General features: G+C 44.8%; 1 protein-coding gene across 1 annotated transcript in view; it reads right to left on the bottom strand.

Moving 5' to 3' along the window:
* The window catches only part of SKAP1 (src kinase associated phosphoprotein 1), a 304,194-nt gene that overhangs the window by 254,844 nt on the left and 36,164 nt on the right, over positions 1–13,186 (bottom strand). The window lies entirely within an intron of this gene.

Raw genomic sequence — 13,186 nt, 5'->3', positions numbered from 1 at the left:
GAGGGGCACCCAGCCTTGTCCCTCCAGGAGCTGACCAAGGGTGGACCGTGAAGGGCAAGATCACAGAGGAGCGTTTCCGCCTCGTTCACAGCACAGCAGGTGTCAATGTCCTGGGGTGACGCGCACTGTCATCTTGCGGGATGTTACCACCGGGGACAACTGGCAGACAGGAGGGCTCTGTATGATTTCCCACAACTTCGGTGACTGTGCAATCTCTCAAAAGGAAGAGGGGTGGTTGCTGTTGTGAAGTGCAGTAGACCAAGTGCCACGAGGGAAGTTTAAAGTGTCGTGGGTGTTGAAAGGAGGGAGAAGGATATAAGAGAAGGAGGGAAGGGCCACGTATGTGTGTTTCATGGTTCACGTGGCATTTGAGATGGACTCCGAACACCCCAGATTTTGAAGAGGTAGAAGGGCTTTCCAGGTGGAAGACCCAGAGCAAGCAAAGATGGGACAGCCTCCTGCTGGAGAACAGTTCGTAGGCCTCTCTGGCTGGGTGGTATACAGAAACTATGCTTGTGAAGAAAAATGGAAGCTCTATTGTGAAGGGACTTGAAAGTCAGAAGGAGGGTTTTGAACTCAATTGAGTGGCACTGGGGAGCCACTGACTAATTTAGAGCTGGGGGGTGGTGACCTAACCTGGGCCCCTGTGAAGTGTGATCTCTCGCATCTCACTCCACCTCTACCCTTTTCCTTCTTCGTGAAAATGGACTTTCTGTTCTCAGATTCTGCCTACTGAATATGCGGGAGGGGTTGAGAGAGGTAAGAGAGGACACAGGAAAAAGATGGGTGAATTGGGGTTTACAGCAGCCTCAGGGAAGATGCCGATGGACGAAACCACAAATATGGGAACAGGAGCAGCATGGAGAAATTGTCCAGAAGGGCTCATGCCTGCCTCCTGGCATGGTTTCCTCTCCAGAGACGGTCTCAGGATTTGGGGACTTGATCCTTTAAGGTGTGGGGTAGGGGTGTGTGTGTGGGGGGGGTGCATCCGGCCCTTGGGTGGCATAAGGCCCACAGAATTATTTGGTCTAGCCCTAAAGGCAACTGCAGGTGGGACTCGAAATTCAATAAATCTAGGAGCTTTTTTCATAGCAACATACCTTTATATTAAATGAATTCTATTAAGCGAATGATGTTATACGTATCCAAATGGCCCTGGGCAGAGAAAAAAGATTCCCCAGCCCTGCTTTAAGGGCTGCAGTAGCTTTGAGCATGTTTGCAGGTCTAGGCCCTGCTATCTGAAGAGAAATGGTACCTTGATTTCAGGATCACATGACCCACTTGCAAGTTGCAGCAAATTGCGGGTGGCGGGGTGGGGGGGGTGAGGGGGGGAGGCTGGCAGGGGTCTCTGGGGAATCTGGCTCCTGCCGCTCTTCCTTTTTGCCCTGGGAAAGTTAACATGCTGCCTCCTCCGGGCTTCAGAGCGAATGCCAGGCTCCTGATGGGACATGTTCACCACGCTCATTGCTTCTTCTATAAAACTGTAGCTGCTCTGAATCATTTCTGAGTACTTCTGACGTGTTAAAAAGCAAGGGAGGATATATTGGAACTTTCTGTACGATGATTGCAATTTTTCTCTAAATTTAAAACTGTTCTTAAAAACACACACACACGCACAACAACGCAAAGGAAACAAAGTCCCTCCTGTGTGTAACCCCAGCCCTTGACCTTGCTTCCCCTCTCAGCAATGGAAGGAAATTTGACCAGCACCCCCTCTTCTTCAAGGATATTTTTCAGATGCTAATATAGGCTACAAGTTAATGAGTTGTCTGATAAGGAGCAACAAACCCAGGTCATTGCACATCCTCTCAGGCCTCGCTGCCTGTCATAGCTCACTCAGACGGAGGGATGCAGCAGAAACTCGTGGAGCAGCTCTTCTCCATCCATCCTGGGTGTTAGAGAGACAGGGGTAGAGGGAGGTGCGGAGCTGGAGAGTGTGCAGTGGGTGACTGGCAGATTCCAATACGGCGTTGTCATGTTGCATCAAGGTTCCTCGCGGCAGACAGAAACCTGCCTCCGCACATGAGCGCAGCCCCCCCTTAATCATCCGAGGGCCCTGGTTCCGCAGTCAGCCTCACTCCTAATGACATTCTGTTAAATGGACAAATTCCTTTGAAGCCTTGTCCTTCTTTGAAATCCAATTTCGCAGGAAGCCACATCTGATTGGGGGTAGCCATGGAAACTACACGGAGGAGTCTTAGCGGAGGTGGAGAGAGGCAAGGCAAACTGTGATAGTCAAGAGTCCTTTACTGCTCTGTCGGAAATATCAAAGGGATCTGGAGAGGTTGGCAGCAGACGAGTCCCTGCCCGGGTCCTGTTCTGTGTGGCTGGGTACCATGTGGCTGTCATGAAAGTAAGCAGCCAGCTGTCTCCACACACAGGCAGGGGGATGGAGCAGCATACACAAATCCCAGGTCTGTCTGCTTTCCTTTCCTTCCCCTCCCCCCAGCCCCAATTCCAGCAAGATCTTAGCATCCCCCTCTCCGCCGTCTGGCCTTTAAAGACAAACAACAAAAGAATGACAAGGTTAAAATACAAGGCCCTCGCAGATAAGAGGTCCTTCGGAGCAGAGGCCACAAAATTAATCAGAAATTCCTTGTAATTAGATAAGATAAGGGTATCTAAAGAGATGCAGAGCAGGCAGGAATGGAGTCTGGCAGCACAACATGCAGAAAATATACTGCCTGGTCCGCCAGGGCCCCTCGCATACTGTCAGCAGACAGAAGACACAGAAAACAGCGCCTCCGCCAGCCTCTGGGCTGCTTAGAGTTGCCATCTACATGTTCTCCTGCCAGGTGGGCACTCACTAAATATGCATCCATTGGGGTGTCCAGAGGGCTTAATCAGGAAGAAACAGGAGCATCTGGCACCCTGAATGGCATGGGGTAGGAACAACTGCAAGCAAAGCAGGGACCGGCTGGCATTGCTCTGCCCTGGGCAACATGGATCTAGAGAGGAGACTTCAGAGGGCAGGCTTTTGGGCTTTATTCTGAGCCGGCTATCGATCCCTGGCTGCTGGGTCATGACACACAGAGGAGCTGACGTCTGCCCTGTGGATCTGCGGCCACTGCCTCTCAGCCCCTCAGTCCCAACCCCATCAACCGGGTTTATTGACTCTTTTATTGACGATGCTGAGGCCTAATGAGGACAAGAGCGGCTCACTTCATTAAGGGCTATGGAAGGAGAGATGGTGCGTCCCGCCAATGCCCCAAACCAGGCTCCCTGCATGCGTTGCAAGGTCCCAGCAACCAAGCCTCATGCTACCCCAAGGCAGAGGAGACAGATACAAGATGTTCCCTGGGGCCCATCACTTCAGTGGCCTTAACAAGCAGGGTTTCCACAGCTTCCTTGCTCTGACGAATTAGCTAACCTTTTGACTTAGGAGGGTCCTGTTATTTGAGTATTTACACAAATGAACTTCGATGGTCTCCCCTTCCAGCTCACACTCCTAGATCCTCTGCACTAATACAACAAAACCAGCAGGTTCTCTTATCATATCAAGGAACATTCCCAAAGCAAGTTCTCAACAAGGCACAGGCTCCGAACAGAACCATTAAAAAAATTCAAAAGAATCTTCAAGGTGATCAAATTTAAGATGAGGCACAGACCCACTGCTCTGCCCAGGGCCACCAGCTCATCAGGAGCTACACTGGCATTCGAATCCTGCTGTTCTAACACTGGTCCAAAGCTCTTATGGAGCTGAACATCGGAGATGGATGATTACAGCCCAGGGATCACTGAGCAACTTGTGAAGCGATCATTGCTGGGCCCTCTTCAACTAAATTGTAACATGTCTTTCTTTGTTCTTTATCTTATCTTTCTATCAATACCCTAATTTTTTCCCCTATATTCTCCAATCACATTTTTAAAAAAATCTTCTTTGCCTATTCCTGAGACCACATTAGACATTCCCCATGGGCACTGCTGAGCCCAGCAGAAGCCCTAAAGACCATAGAGGTTGCTGACTCTGACATTCTCTATCTTTGATTGGTTCTCTGGGGAATCTGAAGGGGAGGAGGGAGGGTGGCATGAAGAATGTGCCAGCTGTAGCCAGATGAGGCTGTGTACCCTGAGTGAGACATGGGGGCCGTCTATGAGGTTAATTTGCACAAGAGGCAGGTGGGGCCAAGGTACATTTTATAGGCTAGATATTTACGGACATGACAACTTTGGAAAACTATACAGAAGGAGTAACCATTTCTTTTGAGGTGATTAAGGAGATTAAAGTAAATAATAGAGAATTTTCTAAGGTTGAACTGGATTTCATTGGTTTCTTTTCATTTGTTATTTCAAAAAGTAAAAGTTTAAGTTCCCTAAGCCCCTTCCTTTATTTCTGCCTCTGCCACCCCCCTCCCCCACTTTACTACAGGTCTTAGAATTCAGGGTTAGGGCAATGGGATTCAAGGTGAGAGAAAGAGCAGTTATTTAGAATCTGGTAGAAATCTCTGGCCTGCCTGGCGCGCATGCACACACACACGCACACACACACACACACACACACACACGCTTTGGAGGTATACTCACACTAAGAGGGGCTGATGCAATCACCAATGTTCACAAATACCAACAGAAGCACTACCTGGACTCAGAAATAACACCAGCAATGGCTGATTATTGCGATGCAAGAAAGTTGGTAAAAGTACCTTCCTCCTAATGGACATCTATATGAAATGAGCTTTAGGTCCCCAAAATATGTTCTTTCCCTGTCTTCAGAATTATGTCCGTGTCCGTGTTCATTTTGGTTTTTGTAAATGTCTGTTTCCAATATCCATGGGCTTGGCTTCCAGCAGCATTTTCTATCAGCATAAACCATGGTCTCTTTTGTATACAAGACAACTCTTAGTCCTTGTTGTGTTGCTTTCAGGCTTCACTTTTCCTTCCCTTTTAAAGGATGCATCGCCCCTCCTCTCGTTCTTCCACTAGAATGAATGATCCCACCGTCTCCCACCACCCTTTCGGTCTTGAGTCTCACATTCCTTTTCATGTTCAGTCTTTCCCTCTGTTTGCTAACATTCTTTGTCTCCTCTATACTGAAAACAAAACAAAACATACAACCCCACTACCTTCTCCAAATCTCATCTTTTCTTCTTTTCCTTCATAAGGTCTCATGTCCTTTCTTAGTGCATTCTCTTTGCTTGCCTGTCTTTGTACCATTGAAGTGACTCTCTCCCAAGGGCATCAGCACTCTCCTTCCTTCTCAACTCTTCAGTATTTCCCAACCTCTCTGGGCAGCATTAAGTGCCATTGACTACCTGGTCTTGCTTTAAGCACCCAACGTCCTTGGCACTCCCCTGTCCTGGTCTTCTTTCTGTCCTCTGAACTATGATTTCTCTGCCTCCTCCTTTGGTCCTCTTCATTTCATCTTCTAGTCTCGGGTACTCATGAGAGTTTTACATTTGCCTTTCACTTTCCCACTCCCTCCCCTTCTCTTTTTTCTCCTTGTTCTCTGAATCCTCAGTGGTTTCATTCTCTCACCATTCCAACTTTCCCCTTTATGCAGTTTACTTTTCTAATTTATACCTGCATCTCACATTTCCACCTGGATATCTGAACAAATCCACCAACTTCTTATTTCCTCTCCCCCTAATCCTTGTAATGGCAACAAAGCTAGTAAAAACGGCATGAATTTATGTGCCAAAAAAAAAAAAATATGTGGATCTCAATTCTGCCTCATCCACCTACCATCTCTAAGACTCTAGAAAGAGCTCTGTGAGCCTCAGTTTCCTCATCTGTAAATTAGAAATCATAATCCCTACCTTACCGGGTAATTGCGAGAAAAATAACATAGCATGCATATATAGTATATGGTATGTGTGCAGTACATTGTAAGAGTTCTAAAGGAATTGCTGTTCTCCAGAAATCCAAACTCAAAATGTAAGACTCATCTTGGACACTTCCTCATCCCCATTCCCACTCTCCACCGGTTTTACCTCTTCACAGTGGCTTTTAAATGCTTATCCTCCTCTGCATCTGAGTGTCACCGCTTTGGGTTGGGTTCTCATTGTCTCTGTTGAGAAGTGATATTGAAATGGTTTCCACTCCAGCCATGCCACCCTTCATCCAAGTTCCAGAATTCATGTCCTAAATCATGGTCCTGACCCCACAAAGAGATGATAGAGTATCATGGCCCTAAAATCATACAGTCCAGAGCTCAAATTTGTCACTTGCCTGCTGCGACCTTGAGTGAGCAACGTATTGTCTCCGTGCCTCGATTTCTTCATCTGTAAAATGGCAATACTTAACAGTGTTTTCAAGGTTGTTGTGAAAATTCAAAGAGCGGATAGATATCATGTTTAGAACTGCCTGCAGCATGGTAGGTGCTTTATAACTGTTAGCCATTATTATTATCTCTGCATTCCCTGCGACAACTAGCCTCTGGGAAGTGTTCAATAACTTTATATACTGAGTCATTCATAATCTCTCCCTTCATTCTCCTTGCTCACTAAAGATATATCTGAGAGTGACTGGCCAAGATATGGGTGTCATTGGTCTCCAAGGACGAGAATTTTTCCTTTTTATGAAGGTAACTTGCCTTTAAAGAGATAGAAGGTGTGGCCTTGGCTTCCTTGGCACCAGGCTCTAACAAATTGGGAGAATCAGCCTGCGGATTCTCCATGCCCACCTCCAAAGACCCCTCCCTGCCCTGTCTATCCTGGAATATTTGCAGTATTCTCCAACCCACATGGGGAACACATTCATCTGGAAGGCATAAGGTATTAACTCCTCTTTTCACTCATTGTGGCAGAAACCAAGTTTCCACTATAAACACAGACTCCAGAAAGAGCCAATCAGAAAGCAGATTATATCCCAGGAGTCAGTAGCCTCTTTAGTCTGGAGGGCTGCCAGCAGGGCTAAACTCTCCAGAAAGCAGTGGTGGGGGAGGGGAGGTAATGGGAAGGAGTGATGGCCTAGGGATAAAGCAAGCAAGAAAGAAAGAAGGAAAAGAAGAATATGAGTGAGGAACAAGATGAAAAATTGAAGAAATAGAAATAAAACATAAGGAGACAATAAAGAGGTTTTCATATGTTGAAGGATTAGAAACTAAATCAAATATATTCACTCTATTTCCCAATTGTAATTTCAGGATGTACCATGTTCCACCCCCAACGACATTGAGAAGCTTCCGGGAGTGGCTGTACATTCTTAAAGAAAAGGGCCTTGTAGAGACTCAAGCCTTTATTATCCGCTGCTGTACTTTTTAGCATATACACTATCCACACAATGACACGTTTTATTGAGTTATATGTGATATTCTGCATCGTAGAGCTATTGATGCAGAATTTTCCTTTTCAGAGCTCAATATTCCAATCAAAGCCTGTTGCTGCACATCATTGAGGCCATCCACTTAATGACAAGTTGTAGGATGCATATTGCAGAATATTCATGTTCATTTTATGCTCACAGTGCTTAAAATCTCCTCTAAATAGCCTCTGCTCCCAGACTATTAAGGTGCCCATGTTATCTACACTCCATTCAATGGTGTGGAAATAATTGTCTTGAGAAAAAAAGAAAAAAAAATTGATGGCCACAAGCCGAGTCAGCACTTGTGTTCTTTTCTTACTCCGTGGAATCAGGTGTTATTTACCTCTTCCAACACCTGGGACTCCTGATAAGTCACTCCCCTGGTAGCTTTTTCCAGGACAATGCTGTGGGGTCTTTGGACGAAGCAGGGATCCTTCATAAACCCCATTGTTATCAGCACAATTCACACGGCTACCAGATGTGCGAAATCGAAACCACCAAAGACACTCAGGTAGAGTGGTTTCCCCGGCTCCATCTGGCCACTCTGAAACGTGCTCACGAGTTGGAGGAAGTATCGGAGAAAGAAGGGCTCCACTTAATGCCAGGCTCATCTACTTGTAAGAAGATGCTTGTATTTTGACAAAATGGGGGTGTTTTTTGATTCCCCCACATCTGCTATCCCAGCACCTCTATCCCAGAACCCTTCTCCCTACAAACCTGGATCCACTAAAAGGGCCCACTTGTTAGAGAGGCCGGACCTTTCCTCCATCTCTTCCCTTCCTCTTATCTCTGGGATGAAGCACCAGGATGCAGGCTGGTGAAGGGGAGCGATTGCCCCTGGCAGCTGATAGTTCAGCAACAGGGCTTGCGACTTTGCCTTTAAATATCAACCACACACACAGACAACACCCTGGCAGCATGAGAGGTTTCCATGGTGACAGAATGCAGGCCACGACCTCTGTAAATGTAATCAGAGCACTGGGATTGGTATGTGAGACAGGTTTAATTTCTCCTTCAGTGGAAGCTCTGTGGTCCAGGCCATACATAGGCTTCCTAGGCTGACTGACAACCTGTTATCTTCGCCGGGGCAGCTCTGCAGATGGCAACCCCCTCTGCCCCAGAGCTGCTTCCTCCGCCGACTGAGCAGGCTGCAGGATATAAAAGGTCGCTGGGGACTGGAACGGCAGTCATATCAATACCTGGCCTTCCTGCCCATCATCCTCAGGAGGTACAATGGTCCCTTATACAGGGAACAGCTGTGGCATGATCCAATGAAAGCCAGACTAGGCACTCAGAAGATGGCCGAGGCTTTCATCTCTGCTCTGCCACCGACAGTGTGACCTTGGGCAAGTCATTTAACCTCCACGTTTCAACATCTTCCACCAAGGAAGAAAATGCCTGGGGAAGAGAAGGCTCAGGGCTTCCGCAGTTCCCAGGAGAAGATGGTACCCAGTCATTCTTAATGACTGTAGGTACTACAACCCCCAGTGGAATCCTGTCCTGGGAAGTAAGTTTCCATCTCATCAGTGCTAGTCACTAGGGCATCTAACCCTGATTCCATCTATGTCGACAGAGTGCAGGGATTGCCACTGAGGGCCTCAGCAGGACTTCCTCACCTAACTCCTGAACTAGAAACAAAACCAGGATGCGATTTTTTCTGAGCTGCCCCAGAGTAGGAGACAGAGTTTTGCACTAAACTGATGGGAAACAGAAGTTCAGAGAGAAATGTAGCAATGTCCCCGTGACACGTTTTATAACTGGGACTTCAGAATCCCTCACCTTTTTCATCTCTCCTCCATTAATCCTTCCCATCTGGCAATCATCGATTTGTTCTCTGTATCTATGTGTTTGTTTCTGTTTTATTTGTTCATTTATTTTGTTTTTTAGATTCCACATATAAATGAAATCATGGGATATTTGCCTTTCTCTTCCTGACTTATTTCACTTAGCATAGTACCCTGTAGGTCCATCCATGTTTTCACAAATGGCAAAATTTCCTTCGTTTTTTATGGCTGAGTAATAGTCCATTGTATATATGCACCACATCAATAATATTATAATAACTAGGCATGGTGTTAAATGGGTACTAGGCTTATCTGATCACGTTGTAAGTTATGTAAATGTCTAATCACTATGTTGTACACCTGAAACTAATATAATATTGTATGTAGGATATAATTATAATTGAAATTTTTTTAAAAAAATATATTTTATTGATCTTTTACAGAGAGGAAGGGAGAGAGATAGAGAGTTAGAAACATCGATGAGAGAGAAACATCGATCAGCTGCCTCCTGCACATCTCCTACCGGGGATGTGCCTGCAACCCAGGTACAGGCCCTTGACCGGAATCGAACCTGGGACCTTTCAGTCCGCAGGCCGACACTCTATCCACTGAGCCAAACCGGTTTCGGCTAATTGAAATTTTTTTAAGTTTTTTTTTTAAAGAAAAAGAAATGTAGCAATGTCAAAGGAGAAACCCACAGCCTCTTTCCTTGAACTCTAGTCAGCCTCAGCAAAAAGCAGCTCTGGCCGTTTCAAAGCTGGCATCCTCTGATTCCATTTGCCAATTCACATGAGATGCTGGCAGACTTCAGTTACCAGTCACACTGCCTCTCTGATTTCTTTCATTGTTCCAATAGAGTGCTCCGGAAGAAATAACGAGGTTTGGACTAAGAAGAGATTCATAGGGCTGTATGACACATTTTCCTTCCCAAAGGGAGCTGGTCCAACAGATTCTCCTTTCGGAATCCCAGCAAAGAATTTCAAAATTTCAGAACTGGGAGGGACTTTTGAAACCACATAACTTACAGGGGCCCAGACTGGAGAAGTGATGTGCCTGAGTTTCAGAAAATTAACAGCCGAACCACAAGGGCGCCAGGGCCCCACCGGCGCGTAGCTGAGTGCTCACTTACCTTCTAGATGCTTTTGAACTTCAAACTGAATCAGAGAGGAAGTGGGGGAGGATTCAAAAGTGGTTATTGAACATTAGAACCAGGAAATGGTGATTTGGCTGAATCTACAGATAAATAGCATAACCATTTCCTGTGTTAGCTGAGGCTAGAGGAGGGAAGATGGGGCAAGATTCTGGAGAAGACAATATGATAGCTGAGTGACAAGCCTGTGGGCTTCCACACAACTGACCCCACTCAGTCCACACTGTTTCTCTCAGCTCACTGAGGGGAGCAAAGATCTGATTGTTCAGGGTGTTTATTGGTTGGTGTCCAACATAGAATCATGAAATCAAAGAATAATGGAGTTTATAGGAACGCCAAGAGGATATCTAGTTTGGCATCATGTCTTCCAGTAACTAAACCATCTGGGACAGGTAATTTGCTTCTCTTCCCTTTTTAACATCCAGAATTCCATGATCTCTAAACACGACGCCTTCCCAGCCTTTTCCCAGTATCTTTTTACAGTGTTTGATTACACAAGTGATAATGTACATCTTATAAATAGCTCATTTCCCTTTGCCCACGCTTAGATCATCAATGTGGCAAACACCAAAGGCACGTTCAACTCCCAGGGCTCACTGTGGATTTCAGACCAGAGTTGACACATGCAGCAAAACGCCTGGTGTTTCAAGAAGGAAGAGGAGAAGACCTGTCAGTCTAAGATGTTAATATTCCAGCTAATAAGATAACTCAAGGCAGGGCAGTCATATTGCTTAGAGTCAAGGTTATGGGTTCAGTCCTCAGTTTCACAAGAAAAGGGAACAAAACACAACAAACCATTTCGTTTCTTTGAACTTCCATTAACCTTAACTACCAAATGGCCTTGGGTATGCCTTTAGTCACAAAGGGAACCAGGAACGCTAGTGTGTATTCTTTCTTTCATCTATTCGTTCAACATTTATTAAGCACCTACTATGTTCAAAGCACTAGAACACAGACATGAAGAGGGAATAGAGCTGCTCTCAAGAAACATATGACCTGGTATTTGTTGACTGTTCTCATCCTCGTGATTGGACCCCAACACACCACCTACAATGCTATGTTCATATCATCTTCATGCCAAATTACAATGTGATACTCTTTAGAGACCAAAATACTTGCCTGTTTAATGTTTCAGTATTAACTGAGCACCCAAAGATGTTTAGTGCCAAACAGAGGCTCCCAAATAAATGCTCAATTAATGTTTCATGTGGACCTCAAGGTGCAGGCTAAGGTCTATCCTAAACAGAACCAGGATGGGCAATTGACCTCAGGATGTGGTTTGAGGTATGTTATAAGGCCATCTGCTCCCAAATATCTTTTTCCGTCTGATGTGCTACAATGCTTAAAATTTTGCCATAAGGGCCTTAACTTTGAGTAAGGTATTGCCTCCAGCACGTCTGAGTGAAAAGGAGCATACTCAATCAATTTCATTTCAGCGGACATGAACTGAATAGCTGGTATGTGCCAGGAACAATGTCAGATAATAAAAATGCATAAATAAATAAGATAGGAATTACCTGGCAGGGCTAACACGTTGCTACTTTCCCACTCTTTATCCCATTAATACACATCAGTTTATCAGATTAGTAGCTGTCCTGAGGGGCTGATGTAGGACATGGGCAGGTAAATTTTGATAGGACATGAAAGCAGGAAATGTCTAAGACACTGAACTTTACCCAAGAGAATTCAGGCCTGGGTGAATATTAACGCCAATTATAATGACTGTGTAACAAAGAAATATGGAGAACAAAAGGGATCTGAAGGCAAGAAACTTTTATTTCACAGTTTCTTCCCTAGGAATTCTGTCTGTGAAACCGTGAAGAAGGAAAAAGTAATTCATGCTAGTTTGCTGAGAAAGAAACTGCATTTACATAACTTTTATTGCAGTATAGTTTTAATTACTCTATTTTTAAATATTTTTTAAAGTATAATTTTATTGATTTCAGAGAGGAAGGGAGAGGGAAAGAGAGATAGAAACATCAGTGATGAGAGAGAATCATTGATTAGCTGCCTCCTACTGGGGATCAAACCCAGGCATTTGCCCTGACTGAGAATTGAACCTGTGACCATCTGGTTCATAGGTTGATGCCCAACCACTGAGCCACGCCAGCCAAGCTAACTGTTCTATTTTATTATTAGTTATTACTGTTAATTTCTTACTGTGCCTGATTTACAATTTAAATTTTATCATAGGTTTGTATAGGAAAACACATAGTGTCTATAGGGCTTAGTACTATCCATTGTTTCAGGCATCCACTGGGGTCTTAGAATATATTCCCTGAAGATAAGGGGGCTGCTATGCTCTATCATCTTCAGTTTCAGACTTCTTTCAATTTCTCAAATGAGTCACACCCTCTCCCACTTTCATTTTTTCAGATGTGCTGTTCCCTCTCTCTGCAACACTCTTCCCCCTACACTTCATTCAGCTTCATGCTTCAAGTCTCACTTTACACGTAAGTTCTTCTGGTAATCATCGTTGGCTTCCTAGGCTGGCTCATTTCCCTCTCACACATTCCTCTAGCATTTAGGGCCTCTCCGTAATTATTTATCTACCACCTGTCTTCGCCCCCAATTGCAAGCTCCCTGAGGGGTCAGACCTTTCCTATCTTGTTCACCACTGCATCCCTCGTGCACAGTAGGTCCTCAACAAACACTTATTGAGGAAATGTTGCAAGGTAAGTCTATTGGGGTTTTTCTAATATTTTTTATTTTGAAATCATTGCCAACTTACCTAGATCCACCTATCGTTAACGTCTGCCACGTTTGCTTTATTATTTTCTACTTAAATAAATTCACATATTTTTTCCTGAATCATTTGAGAGTAAGTTACAAACATCCCGATCCTTTTCCCCTAAACACTTCAGTAGTATTTCTTAAGCATGAGGACATTCCCTTAAATAACATCCCGTACAGTTATCAAATGAGGAAACTTAATAAAGATACACGAGTTCCTTTTCTTTTTCTTCTTTTTTTTTTTTTTTTAAGCGAAGCAGAAAGCACTGGGAAGGGT

This window comes from Myotis yumanensis, unplaced genomic scaffold (assembly GCF_028538775.1).
Source record: "Myotis yumanensis isolate MYYU_CA2020_CCGP unplaced genomic scaffold, mMyoYum1.0.hap1 SCAF_16, whole genome shotgun sequence".
Taxonomy (NCBI): Eukaryota; Metazoa; Chordata; class Mammalia; order Chiroptera; family Vespertilionidae; genus Myotis; species Myotis yumanensis.
The sequence above is the reverse complement of the archived record's forward strand: the minus strand, read 5'-3'. Positions and strand labels throughout refer to the sequence as shown.